General features: G+C 40.6%; 1 protein-coding gene across 5 annotated transcripts in view; it reads left to right on the forward strand.

Annotated features, from left to right (window-relative positions):
* Nucleotides 1-15489, forward strand: part of LOC134533112 (protein pangolin, isoforms A/H/I/S) — a 555211-nt gene that overhangs the window by 29061 nt on the left and 510661 nt on the right. The window lies entirely within an intron of this gene.

Genomic DNA, 15489 nt, shown 5'->3' on the forward strand with positions numbered 1-15489 from the left:
TAATGCGCGACCACGGTTTCGGCACGTAATATTTTTTTACCGTTAACATAACGTTTTTATTTCACCAGAGATTTAAAAAAATGTTCAAACTTAACAAATACCCAAACAAATTCTTAAATACACGCGGAAAGTCAAAAAATATATATTTTGGCTATGGAACTATTTCGTTCTAATCATTGCCAACTCACCACTTCTCTCACAGTTTCATTTACACACATGCGAGATCATTAATATTAATAATATTGTACATAGATAGTTACTTTTTTTGTAAAATTTTATTTAACATCATTATACGGTAATTTAGTGTTAATGCATGTTTAATATGCATATGATGGAAAGTATTTTTGCAAACGAACCAAACATGCTGCATCCTGGTGTGTTTTTTCAAAGGTTCGTTTAAAAAAGTAGGAGGTTACCGTGGATGGACTATAGTAAGTGGTCACTAAAAATCGCAGGCTTTCGCGCTCAATGTCTGGAGTTACTTGGCTTCTGGGTAGTAGCCGCGTCGAAGGCGAAGATATCCAGTTATCCTGATGATTACTACTGCAAAATCGACCGAAACGTCGGTCAAGGGCTATTTCTGAAAAAAAAAAAAACACCATATCTTTCTTGCATTTGTTGTTCTGGTACAAAATTTTCTACTGATATGTATTTATTCACTTAGTGTAATATAATGGATGTAAAACGTCGCACAAGTTTGCGTAATTATTATCGTTTTCGCGACTTTTTAACCCATTAAATTACACTTATCCCGTTAAAAATATATGAGACTGAATAACAAATGCAATAGAGTTATGGTTTTTAAATTTTCAGAAGTAGGTAGCCCTTAACTAATAGTAATAAAGAAGCATGTAAAAAAAACTCAAAACAACCCAGCCTTAAGGGGGAATTTCAGACGTACTGTATTATGTGTTTCCTCTTTGACCGGCTGAGTTAAGTGCGAAACGAGATTCATTAGCTGGAAAGACCTAGCGAGAAGAAACTATATTTTGTAAATAACAACAAAGGGTTTTGAAGTCTATTAAACAGTTTAATTTTCTCCTCCCCCCGGATATATCTTTATTTCTGTTTGTATGAAGAGACCTATAACATTCGTATTATGCTGGCCAGCCCCCATACTCTTGTATGCAAACAAGTCAGCGTCATTTGTTCAATAGCTACTGCCCTATTTTAGCTTCTTTCTTGATTGCATTGGTTGGATCATTTGAATTTAACAATTTTTTTATCCTAATGGAAATGCAGGTATCGTACATACATTAAACTGACTGGATAATTTCGCGATAGGTAGAGTTTGTGACTAATCTTAAACATGTTTTACGCATAACGTAGTCTGCAGAGCACAATAAAGGAGCAAATGCTTTTGACTTGGTGTATAGTTATCTTCCTGTGAATCACGGATGCTTTCTGATACAGTTAACTGCGTCCTCGTTGGCCCAGGCCATTGCGAATTGCGCGCTTCTTGCACTGTTCAAAGTCAGATAAGAAAAACATGTCGCATGTGTGAAGACAGGTATCTAAGCATAAATATCAGTCAAAATTTCCCGCGAAGGAACGCTAGGAAATGTATTAATTCTCGGGTTCGGTCATCTTTGGACTATGCTCCACACTCATCTGCATACTTGGCAAGTCACCTGGCCATTGGTTGCTGGCGTGTGAGTTGTCTTCATTGGTGTTGCCCGTGATTAGGTAGTTACCTCCTGGGTTGAGGGTTGCTTATTGGCTCACAGTTCTAAAGATATAAACTATAGCTATGGATAGATACCCGGAAATGTTTTTGGCCTCAGAGTAGAATTCAAAGTCATATGTGTGCTCATTCCATGTTTGCTTTCCCATTGGTTGATTTATTTATTTTTAGCGTGAACATTTCTATCTGGTTATTTTGCACTACCCGATTCACTTACTCTCTTCTGTCTGGGCATCGTTGGCTCACGGTCATAGAGGGGCGTGTCCAAATAACTGCGGTCCAATCGTAAACACAGTGCGTGAGAGTGAAGGTTTACATTTTAACTTACTACATAGTGAATGCGCGAAATTTCCGTACCACTGAAAAAATTTGCGGATTCGTGTACTTTCAGGATGGACTCCACAGTTCTCTGCATACTTGGAAAAAAATGTCACCTGTTCGTTGTATAAGTTTAGCCTATTACGAAATTAATCCACTAATATTTGCGGTCTCCGATTATAGCTCGATCGCGGAAGCACTACTAACTTAAAATTGCTTGAATTTTAACTTATTTCAAAATCATTCCGCAAATTTTTTCTAACACTATAAATTACCATCTTTGGAATTGGACAACACAGATACGTCTACGTTTATGCAGATACTACGAATGGGCAACAGTTTACATAGGGAACTATAAGCCAATGAGAAACCACTACCAAAGAAGTCACGAATAACATGCATCGCAGTTAAGAAGCCGACTGGACAGGTTTATGTTTGTCAGAGTACGTAGAGGACTGTGGGGTCTATCCTGGAAGGTCATTGAATAAGCGAAGTTGTCAAGTGCCTAGTAGGAAACAAAAATAAAAGTGACGACGTGGTGCTAATAAAGAGCTTGTTGTGGTGTTACATGGAGTGTTACATCGTGTCATAAGCGCTTAACTATGGTTTTTACCATATAAACCACCAGGCTGGGGTCTGAGATTATTTGCTTAGTTCTGATACTAGCATAAGATAAACTTTCATCTATCCTGAATAATAATTTCATTAAGATCTCATTAAGAATAATAAAAGCAAGAAATTATTTGGCAAAATTTAATTTTTCATAAATATTTTACTATCGCGATGTTCTTTTAACTGACATATGTAATAAATTTTTTGTTAAAATAGTCAATTAAAATTGGTAAAAATGTAAACTATGTGATTTATAGATATTTTGGTCTTTCGTTGGAAACTAATAGCTTAGAAATGCTCAAGGACATGGTCACCATCATTATCTTACATATTGTTCGTATGGACTTAAACACTGAATTAAATAACTCAAAACATCTACTGAATAGTAAAAATAAAAACGTGAAGCGAAATATTGGCAGTCTTATTAGTAGTATGTTTATTTGCAAATAGATTTCTAGACTAGCTGACAATTAAAAAAATTACAGTATATTCTGTGTTTCTTACTTGGTTGAGCTTCTTTTAGTTAGGTACGTGTCTGCTGTTCACACACTCAAATCGCAGAGATTTTTTGTGGAAGAAACGGGTTCAGAATGGCCCGGCCAAATAAGGTAGTTGTTTCTCTCGCAGACAGCAGCCAATTACAAGAAGGAAAACTGGCCAGCGCGTGTATACCTTACTGCAGTTAATTGAGCGTGCAGATAGTTTTGCGAAAAATCACTCATGCCATGAGACCTTTTTTACAGGATTAAAATGGATATTGGTAAATCTTTGACTCACATTCTTGCTAATAAACTGCGGGTGCTCGCAAAATCAGCACACACGTAAAGTAAATTCGTGAATTTTTACCGACCTCTACTTGTAAGCTACTGCAAGTGACATTACCATTTAGTTGCATAGTCTGTGTCATTTAGCTTGTCTCATTTAACAGTTCTAAAAATGAATTCCAGTGTTACCCATTTCCCTATTAGCACTTGCAAAGCAACACGTTGAGGTTTGTCTACGGCCACTGACAACCTTTGATCCGTTTAGATAATAAATGTCAAATTTGAACCATGTGTGACTTGTTAACATATAATATATATATATGATAATAAGTATCAAATTTGAACAAGTTGTGTCGTACATCATGATCATTATCCATGGATTTCTAACAGCGCGTTTAAGTTTTGTTTGCGAAACGGAGACCGAAAAATGGGTCCGTGGCTTCCTCCTTCATGACGACAATGCGCCGTGCCAGTTCACTTCTGGTCCGCGAGGTTTTGGCCAAAAAAAGGAAATAAAAGGTTCCTTTCTGTCCACATACAGAAATGCTTCCAATCATGAAATCAGCATTGGGATAAGGGCGCAGCGCTACCCAAGGAGAGTATTTCGGAGATTAGTTCATATTTGTTTGAGAGATTATTACTTGCCATTAATGTGCGCGAACATTTGAATCCAGACTACCGTAAAATAATAATGGGAATTTTCCAAGTGCCTAGATATCATCCATTTCATGTTATTCATACCTTGTAAAAATATTTACACTTTAAAATCATGCAAAATACTAGTTACAAATTATACTGCGATCTTCGTAAATGTACGAAAACCTTAGTAAATGTACGAGTACTGATTGTACTTTAAAAATGAACTCAAGAATCATCTTGGATTCGTAACAAAACGTTAAAAAAAAACTCGTTTTAGCAGTCGATATGCTGTGTACACTGTTGAAAATTTCACCTTATTTTTACGAAGAACGTTGGTTATAAAACATCAAGAGATATTCGAATGTTTACGGTACATTTTTCTCAATAAACGGCTAACTTTCTTTGAACATAATTCCTTTAGAATAATGTTGGTGTATTAAAAAAACATTCAAAAACTGGTCAAGTTTACAGCTTACTCCTCTTTTTTCCACGTGTGTGTTTACATTATTTACAACGCAATACAGAACTTGGAATACGGAAATCTCCGTAGTTTTTTTATTTACAAAGATTCATTTACCTACCTGAAATTTCGAAGAACACTTGATATATTTTCTTCGTTGAAAAATACTTAAATTAACTGTGATTTCTAACAGCGTGGTTCCTAAAAATACCCAGTTATCTAGAGCCACCAAAAACATGTAATTTATTAAAAATATATTCTTTAAAATTTAGTATATTCACTGTAATTTTCTAAAAGTGTAGTTGAATGTTGTACCTACTGTTTAAGGACTAGGAAAATGTTCCCACAATTCTTTTTCCTAACCTAAATTAAAACTAAGTGTATTTGGGAGGGGTCTGGGTTAGGGATAGACTTTATAAGTGCGTCTCAGGCCGAAGCCTATACGCTCTAATTATGCAGGGTATTAGCCATGCAGGAGGGGTAGCATGCATCATGTGCTAGGAGGGGGATTGGCCAGCCATGGCAGCAATTGGCGCCATGACTAACTCCCCTCACTGACTATTCTAGACTATAAACTAGATAAGTTGGGCCCAGGTAAAACCTGTATAGACACAGGGAAAACCCTGGGCATTTACATGCGGGATGCAAAATTTCATGCATTAATTACATGCGGGTTGGCTACGGGAACAGAAGGATGGCTCAAGAAGAAGAGTTGGAAGAGTAGAAAATATCTACTAAGCAAGGGCGGGCACTTGGACATTTTTTGTCCGCATTGGGAGTTTTGGGCATGACTGGTTGTTAGGGGGCGACTATCGTCGTTTCCCTCCAGGCTGCCAGCCAGCCAATGTTCCCCCAACGCTCCTTCAAACTGACCGTAGTCATGTGTCTTCCACTGCACGGCCAAGAGTGAACTGTCCTTCAGGAATCTCGCTGCTAACGAGGCATGCACTCGATGCTAACTCGCTTTTGTTCGATAAGGAACGGCTTTGATTGACAAGCTGGAGTGGCCCGTTGGCAGTCGCGGGGATAAGCCGGGACTGTGACGCTAGTCGCGGGCGCGGTGCGCGATGTGGCAGTCGTGTGCGCTTCATGGCGCGTGCGCGGGCCCCGGGTTCGCATCCTGCTCTCTGGGTGAGTGATCTCCCTCCCCCACTCCCTTGCTCCTCACTTCGCCAGGTACAGCTTGATTCGGCTGACTTTGGAGCCCGCGTGCAGGCTCTGATTATAAGAAGGGACTGGAAAAAATTCTGCGGTTCAGTGACCTCCAGGATAGACTCCACGATCCTCTGCATACTTGGGAAAACTTCTTTTGCTCATTGGCTGCTGACCTGCGAGGCGTCTCTACTGGGTAACTTGTGAATAGATACTTCTTTGATAGAGGGTTTCTAATTTTCCACGATCACTCCCGATTAACAGTAAACAGTAACAGAAGAAGCAGAAATTAATTCGCGAATTTTTTCGGTCTCACGTAATAAGCTTCCAGCGTGACTTGCTACCCGAGCCTGCAGCTATGAACGTTTATATCACTAGGGGCATGTATTTTTCGCGAAATAGTAGGATCGCTCGTTAGACTGCAAAAACGTTTGATCGTGCTAGCAATTATTCCCCTTGTAATTGGCGGCCGTCTGCCCTCTGTTTGGTCGGGCCAATCAGGACGCGTTTTCCCCCTGCACTGGACGGGTATGATTCGCGTGCTGACAGTACACATGTAGGCCTACCTAAAATTTACCCAGCCAACCACTAAACACAAACACTACTACAAAGATTTAACACACAACCTGTCTCGAAATCTTTTCGCGAAAAGTACATGGCCCTACCTATCATTAGAGGTAGGAAAAAAAGAAAAAAAAATCGCGGATTCATTTCGCGGTAGTATAGAATCCAATTTTTTTACACATTTTTCACACATTTTTTTAATTATATATATGGCAGTATAATTACCAAATTTCACACGATTGTGGTGATTTAGTTGCAAGTATTCTTCCATAATTTTAAGATGCTGGATGTCATAAAAGTGTGGAAAAAACTACATTTATACCCGATATAATACATACTAAAATACGATTCACATATTTTTCACACTTAATCGAAATCTACAGTTTTTAATCTTAGGATGTCTGTATGATTTTCAGAGATCTACAATTTTGACCTTTGCTTCAGTGATTGGACCACAGTTTACTTGAGGTACCTACTCTGAGACAATTTAAAACTACCAATAAAAGAAGTATCGAATCAGAAACACACCAGTTAACCGTTGTCACGAGTTTATTGTAACTGAGCATAATTTGCTTGAATATATAGTTGATCGTGGAATTTTTCCTAGAAGCGGATTTTTCCAGTCCCTACCGATCACTAAAGATAATTATTAGCCAGGCATTATATTCGCGTAGTTATATGTACATTTTAGTCATCTACGTGAGCTACCGTGCAGGTCATGAAGGGGGCCGTCTGGTCAGTGTGTATGAGTAGAGCCACGGAAATTTCGCGGATTCATTTAGTCGCAAGCTAGAATGCAAATCTCCACACTGTCGCACTGTGTTCATGATTGGCACTCAGTTATCTGGACACGCCCCTCTACGACCGTGAGCCAACGATGTCCAGCTAGGAGAGAAGTAAGCGAATCAGGTAGTGCCAAATAACAAGGATAAAAATGTTCTCGCTAAGAAATCAACCAATGGGTAGAGTCCCGGAAATTTCGCGTATTCCTCTGGCCTCAGGATAGAATTCAAAGTTTTAGGTGTGCTCGACCCATGTTTACTTTCCCATTGGTTGATTTCTTAGCGAGAACATTTTTATCCTTGTTATTTGGCACTACCTGATTCGCTTACTTCTCTCCTAGCTGGACATCGTTGGCTCACGGTCGTAGAGGGGCGTGTCCAGATAACTGCGGTCCAATCATGAACACAGTGCGACAGTGTGGAGGTTTGCATTCTAGCTTGCGACTAAATGAATCCGCGAAATTTCCGTGGCTCTACCAATGGGAAAGTAAACATGGGTTGAGCACACCTATAGCTTTGAATTCTATCCTGAGGCCAGAGGAATCCGCCAAATTTCCGGGACTCTATGTATGAGTGTTAGTGAGGCGAGATGGTAAGCGCGACGCTCGCTGGTGTTTCCAGCATAGCCTCTAAGCGCAAGGCTCTGAACTGGCACGCAGTCGTCTCGTCGTCATAGGATAACTGTGACATTTGAGCGGTGACCTTAACATTATATCACGGAGAAATGAAGATAAAAGTGTATTGCAATGCCCTTAAGTGCTTTCTAAAATCTGTACAGTTTTTTTTTCGGCTCTCAGAGAATTATTAAATACTTCTTGTAAGCAGATACCTAGCAGATATCAGATAACTTGGATATCTTTAGTAGTACTGAAATCGGGTTGTTTTTTTACTAAAGCTCTGCGCACCGTATGTGTGTCCGGACAGACGGTGCCCTGAACGACTAGAAACCAATAAAAAGCTTGCAAAAAAAATGTTGAACTATACACGTGCTACTGGCCAAAGAGTACAAAGTTGCAGTTGCCAATGAACAAAAAGAACCGTCCAGGTATTGTACAATAGTGTGAAGCCTGCGATGGTGCAAGAAAATAACGGGAATTTTTCAGGCCTCTATTAATGGAATATCATCATAAAAATTAAAATGTCAAAAATTAATTAACTTTCTTCATATGTACAAAATTATTTCCTCGTGGCTTTGATCGGAGAAACTACCTTGTTCGGAATTTGTCTGGGCCCTACTTAGCTTGGGAACTATGTTATTTTTTTTAATAACTTCTTTTAGTAATACATAGAGACCTGCAAAATTCGCGGATTCATACGGTGATAGGCTAGAATACAAACAGATATACCTCTTAGATAACTTTGCTATTGGCTTACTGTTCATCTGGACGATTCTCAACCAGTTATAAACCCTCAACCAAAGAAGGATCGAATCACAGACAAACCAACTGAGACGACTTACAAGTCGGCAGCCAATGAACTTGCGTTATTTGCCCGAGTATACAGGGGTATGTGCAGTCTATTCTGAAGGCCATCGAAACCGCGAATTTTGCAGGTCTCTAGGTAATACAGCATTTTGTTCACTATCGTCGTGTAGTAATTTTCGTAACAAATCAATAGGGGCAGGTATTTTTCCCGATTAAATCTGACCGCTCATTAAACTGCAATAAGTTTTACTCGTGCTAGCGATTATTTCCTTTAATTCACGGGCGTAAACAAGAGAACCCACTGCGCTCTTTGGCCGGGCCTGTTAGGACGTGTTGGCTTCCGTACTGAATAGCTGTGTTTCGTCTGCCAACAAGACACCTACCTGAAATTAACTCAACCAATAACGAAACACGGACAATGCTACAGTGTTCTAACACACAGCTGGTATCGAATTCTTTTCGCGAAAAATGCATGGCCCCATAAATCAACATATCTTCTATCACTAGGGGCAGGAAATTTTCGCGATAAAATCTGAACGCCTACTAGACTGCAACAAGGTATACTCACACCAGCGGTTTCTTCCTTGTGATTGGCGGCCGTCTGCGAGAGAAGTCGTTGCCTTGTTTGCACGAGCCACTAAGGACGAGTTTGCTTCCACACTGAATTAGTATGATTGGTTGTTGTAACAATCGACATGCACCTCAAAGTAACTCACCCAATCACGAAACACAGACGATGCTACAGTGTTTTAACTTCCAGCTACTCTCGGGATCTTTTCGCGAAATTTTCATGGCCCTAGCTATCACAGAATACCTCACCCACAGCTTCTGCAATATTATTTTATGCGTTTATTAGAGTTTTTTTCACTTTCGTAGGTCATATTTGTATTTGCATGAATAGAGGCCTGAAAAATTCGTGGATTCATTTCGTGATATACTAAATTTCAAATAGTTATACTTTTCTGTTGCTTCTGCTATTGGTTCACTGTTAATCTGGAGGACTGTGGGCTTATCAGAGACACTCAACCAAAGAAATTTCGAATTACACACTACTCAGTGTAGACGCCTTACAATGTTCACGTTTGCCAGAGTAATCATAGGATCGTGGAGTGTATCCTGGAGGTTACTGAACCCGCGATTTTTTTCAGTCCATATGCATGAAGTATTTGTTTCTACTTTACATTTCGCTTTGAGACAATTCATGTGAAATACATGATATGGCTCGGTATTTAACAACTACAGACCTGCAAATTCATTTTTATTTGGCGACAATCCAGATTGCACATTTTTTTTACACTTAGTTGATGCTGATCGAATCTTGTACGAATGCGGACATTACATTGTCGGCAGCCAATGAACATAAGTCTTCGACTTCATTATTCACAAGTTTATGGATTATAGCCTGGTACCAGATCTGGTATCTGTTAGTAACAAACTGCTCGCTCTACTGACATCTTTATTCACAAAACAGTCATCTTATTGGCTAAAATCACAATGGTAGCAAAAACATAAACTTCCATGGAAACGGCCGGTGGACTACTAAGGTTGACATTTAACATTTCATGCCATATCAGTAAAGACCGGAAAAATTCGTGGATTAATTTCGTGATATGAAATAATTCGATTAATTATACCTTTGTGTTTCTTCTGCTCTTAGTTCACTATTGTTTTGATCTGGATGGTGGACTTTAGGCCAATTAAAGACACTCTGCCAAATTACAAGTAACATATTTGATACGCCTTACAAGTCAGCAGCTTACAAACAGGTGACGTTTTCCCAAGTATGCAGAGTATCTTGGGAGTCTATCCTAAATGTCATTGAACACGCGTTTTTTTTACAGTCCCTACTTATCAGCAACTGCGGAAGCTTCCGAGAAATTTTTTTATCGTGGCAATCCAGATATATAAGTCATTCAAGGTTTTGAGCCTTCTTGTGTTTAAAAACATTGCAGCATAATTTTTCTTGTTTTATTGTTGTCTTGCTAATGCCTATATAATTTCTTTTTCTTTCTTTCTAGAAGCTCTTGTATGTACACGAAAATTCTCGTTTGTCTTTTCGCGAGAAAGAGAAAAAAAAGTTTTTTTTTGCTTAGTATCAATGATATAGTATCCTGACATGAAATGTGTTCAATTAATGTGGCATGTAACTGGTTTTACGTTTTGTAGTTCAGCCACATGTTGTTAGACACGCCGTGGCTGGCTTTTGGCGCCAATAGCAGACCCGCACAAAAGGCGGTCCGAATCGTGAGTTCGTGTGTGGCCCACCCAAGGGTGAAATTGGCTCCCAGCTAACGGAACAAATGGAAGCGGCACGAGCATGCTGAAGACAAATTTAGCCAACACGCCAGTAAATCTATTTTTTTTCCAATACAGTAGCCGCAGGGTATTTGAAAGCTTGTCGAATATTGAAACCACCGTCGAATAATTTCAAAATATTTATTTTTGAATCGCTTGAAGTAAAATACAATAGCTTTTATGTAGAATATACTTAGCAGGACTAGTATTTGTTTTTATTGTTCTAGTATAAATTGGACTACCACCAAGCGTTCAGAAATCCTGCACTTGCTGTACCCTGCTGTCCACTGAATGTTTTATGGAGATTGACGTAATATACCTATCAATAGAGACCGGAAAAATTCTCCAGTTCATTTCGCGATAGGCTAAAATACAAATAGTTATACCTCAGTGCTGCCTCTGCTATTGGCTCACAACTCACCTGGATGACTCTGAGTCAATGAGAAACATCCAACCAAAGTTGTATCGAATGACAGGCTGCTACGTTGGAACGTCTCACAAGACAGCAACCAATGAGTGGGTGACATTTGACCGAGTGTACGTAGAACTATGGAGTTCATCCTACAGGTCATTGAACCCGCGAATTTTTCCGGTCCCTACCTATCAACAGTCCGGTTATTTCACGAATTCGTTTCATCCCAGGCTAGACTCAACTTGCATATACATAATCAAGCTCGTTGTTCGATAAAAAGATCACACTAGGCCTATGGCGGTTTAAACGTGATTGGGTAACCACTTATTCTGCTTGATTACAACTGGCTCAGGATCGTCATGGGTGTGTCGAGAGCACTGCGTTAAGCAAAAGTAGGTATATGTGCTTCAAGTCTACTTTTCCACCGCAAAATAATCGTGGCTCTATCTATCAATTCGCCACTCTCTAAATTTAGTGAAATAAGGAGCAAAATTATAAATTAAGAGTGAACATCAGGTTGTCAGTTGGACGTCAAAAATCTGACATGGCTGTAAAAGTCCTTAATTCGCGGTATTTTCTGTCATCAGGATGAGCTCCACGCACTTGAACACAAATATGTCTGTGTCTGAGAAACTATTTCCAGACCAGCTGTGTGTTACAAAGAAGTTCTGTAGCATTGTCTGGGTGACGTGGTTGGCTGGGTGTTTCAGGCACTTGTCTACTGTCAGCACAGCACCAATCACAGCCATCTAGTGCGAAAGCAAACGCGTCCTGAAATTACAATGGTCTAATGGTGTAATGATATTTTTTTTTTTCGCGAAAAATGCCTTCACCTAACTACCGTCCATTGGATGCTGCTACATTTTGCCTGCCGGCAGGTTTGCATTTGATTGGGTAATTTTCTTGTTCTTCATGGCGTATCAAAACTACATATGGTTTTGTACTCGAAAAGTTCGCGGTTTCGATGACCAATGGGAAAGCAATCAATCTTATTTTTAAGCACACGTATGACTTAATTATACCCTGAGGCCAAACGAATGAACGAAATTTCCGGGTCTCTACCTATGGTCAATTGAGAAAGCAGTTCAAATTTATAATTGTATGCATTCCAGCCTCTCTACAAAAAAATAAAGCGAATTTGGCAGGTCTCCAGACACAGCATTTAACGTTCAACGAAAAAGGCAGTAACGAACAGACCATTAGTCCTCAAGTATAAATTGGACGGCGGAGTCTAAACTGCCATTTAAATACACCGTAGGATGATAGGATGTCATTTCGAGAGTTATTCAAACCGCTCTCTAACAGCTACATTACAGGTTTGTTTTTGGATGTTCTTGTCATTTATTAATCTCTTGGCTCCTGTGTCAATCCGAGTAAATTCATGACAGGTTTGTCATAGTTTGTCAGGGCATGTGATACTAACTGTTACCGTGATAGAGTTAGTTACCCATTCTCTCCTTGTTTATGATTGGCTAAGGGTCGTCAAGGGTGCGTCAGGAGAAAATTTTTACCCAATCATCAATGTGAAGCAGATGTCGTGAAAATCATCTTGGTTTAAAAAAAACTGTTCAACACATAAAACACTTACATTTAACCATTCACACAATTGTTTTGAAAGAGTCTAATTGCGAAGGTGGGCCTCATCGATGCATATAAACTAGGGGCAGGCATTTTTCGCGAATAAATCTTAATGCCTATTAGGCTGCAACAAGGTGTACGCTCACCAGCGGTTTCTTCCTTGTGATTGGCGGCCGTCTGCGAGAGAAGTAGTTGCCTTATTTGGCTGAGCCGCTAAGGACGCATTTGCTTCCGCAATGAATTACTGTGATTGTTTTTTTTTTTTTTTTTTAACAATCGTCATTTACCTGAAAGAAACTCACCCAATCGCGAAACACAGACGATGCTACACATTTTTAACTTTCAGCTAGTCTCGGAATCTTTTTCGCGAAATATGCATGGCCCTTGCATGAAATACAAATGACGTGTTCGTTGCGTCTGCGTCGGTGTCGGTGCAATCACCGCCTGAAGCTCGCGGCGGCCGAGAAGACGGTACGTGGACCGACGGTCGCGAGACTCCCTCCCCAGCACCGCCGCTCGTACCTGTCCGCTGCCGTGTGACGGCGTAGACGACGACCCTCGCACTTACCAACTCCGGCACGAGCCCAGGGTCACCACCCCCGGTGGCGCCGCGGCGGCTCGCAGCCCTGTGAACATCTCCTTCCTCCGGTAACCCGCCTGCCTCTCCTGGCGCAGAACCGGTCGCTTGTCGCCTCGTAATCGGCCGTCAGTGGATGAGTAACTGCCCGCCGCTACTGTACGGCTTCCACAGCGGTGTTGGGTGTTAACGTGCGAGTGCCTTGCGAATCAATTATTCACAGGCGTGCCAGCGTGCAATTTGAGGGGAGGACCGAAGTCGTCTTTTTTTTTTTTTTTTTAAATTATTATAACGGTGGGCGATCGCTCAGCTGAGGACCGAATGTTCTGGCACCTGTGTTTACGATAATTGCAACCGCCTGTCCTCAGTGATTACTCATGGACCAATTGCAGACCTGCTGACAGAACCCCGAGCCTTCGTTAGCTAACTGCGTGCGCCCTTTTGACAGTTGCCTTGGCAGGACGTAGCGAACCATCGACGCTGCCGCGTAGAAGCGAAGAATTGTGATAGAGCCAGCTGCGACTGGTGAGTTTCTCACGCGCCGTTAATGTATGCATCGGACTGCACAGTTTGCTTCGCAGATGATTTGACAGCCGCTGGAGCGTAGTTCCTCATTTGACCACTTCGTTTCCATTAAGCGCGAATTATCATTGAAGAACCAGTATGCCCGCAAGTAAGGGCCGAAAAAAATTCGCGTGTTTAATGACCTTTAGGACGGACTCGACAGTCCTCTACATACTCGGGCAAACACCGCCTGTTCATTGGCTACAGACTTTTTGGAGGTCTCAACTTGTTAGCCTGTGATTCGGTACTTACGTGGATGATAGTTTCTCATTGGTCCACAGTCCGCTTCACAAACAGTGACCTAATAGCAATAGCAACGCAAAGGTAAAATATATTCAATTGTAGCCTATCACGAAACGAATCCGCGAATTCGAGAAATAATCTGATTGTTAATTAGACTGCAATAAGGTATGTCTGCGCTAGCGATTGTTTCCTTGTTATTGACGTCCGTCTTCAAGAGAAGCCATTGTCCTCCTATTCGGCCGGGCCATTCAGGACGGGTTTGCTTCCACACTGGATGGCTAATATTGGTGTGCTGACAGTAGACCTGTACCTGAAATAAACCCAGCCAACCACGAAACACATACACTGCTACAGAGTTTAAGATACTATTGGTATAGAAATATTTTCGCGAATAGTACGTCGCCCTATCCATTAGATATGTGAATGGGAAAATTTCCCGAGAAACATTTTTCATTTAGCATATTTTCTGCGTAAAAAATAACCACATATTTTTTCCGAAAATGTTTCCTTTTTTCCCGTTACTTAGTTTAAGTATACCTTATACAATAATTTAATCTCTACATATTGGTAGGTACTGTTTAAATAACAATTTTTTTATTCCTATCATTTGGTAGAGGGTGGCATGGATCCTTCTAACTCCCAAATGTTGGGTGATCCATTACGTTTTAAAGAAAGCCCAAATGTATGTGTTGTTTGTTTGGTTGTATATGTTTAAAACATTGTTGAAATGTAATTTTTTCTTTGAAAGTATTAACTCGTTAGAAAATGTTGTTGTTTTGCAGACATTTTTCTGAAAAATTACCGGAAAGGTGTCCCGGGAAATTAACATATCTAATGCCCATACTTTACTGTGGTAACTGGTTCCTGGCGCGTGCTCCAAGCGTGTACGTTCACGAGTAGCGTCAGCGTGCGCGCCTGCCGTTCTTCACCAGCCACCATTGATTGGTTGAGCTATGCTTTATGTTTTTTTTTTCACCGCAAGAAAGGATGTCGTACGGCTAAGCGGTCGCTCTCATTGAAATGGTTGGCTAACGAGTGATGCGCCTGTGATTACTGAAGCGCATGTCGGATACGAGATAAGATAGGCCGACAGAAGTGATATCCCGGGGAAGACAGGCCAAACATCGCGGGTACAGAGTTTTCCTGCACGGAAAATCCCACAGTGTGCCTCGCCGGAGGCTTGTATTCTTTCGAAGTAGTTAAATGGTCTTTGTATGCACAACAGTCTTTGTTTGGAGCTCAAAAATAGCAAATTAGCCTATTGGAGTTTAGTTCGATTAAAAATAGCGTGGCTTCGCAGACTTCTGTGTTCTACTTGTGCCGATGTGTGATTTGTAACTTCTCTGCCTTTGGCCAAAATAGAAATTAAATTTTACTCATAGATAGAGACCCGAAAACTTCGCGGGTTCATTTAGTGTTAT

The sequence above is a fragment of the Bacillus rossius genome, chromosome 6, assembly GCF_032445375.1.
Source record: "Bacillus rossius redtenbacheri isolate Brsri chromosome 6, Brsri_v3, whole genome shotgun sequence".
Classification (NCBI taxonomy): Eukaryota; Metazoa; Arthropoda; class Insecta; order Phasmatodea; family Bacillidae; genus Bacillus; species Bacillus rossius.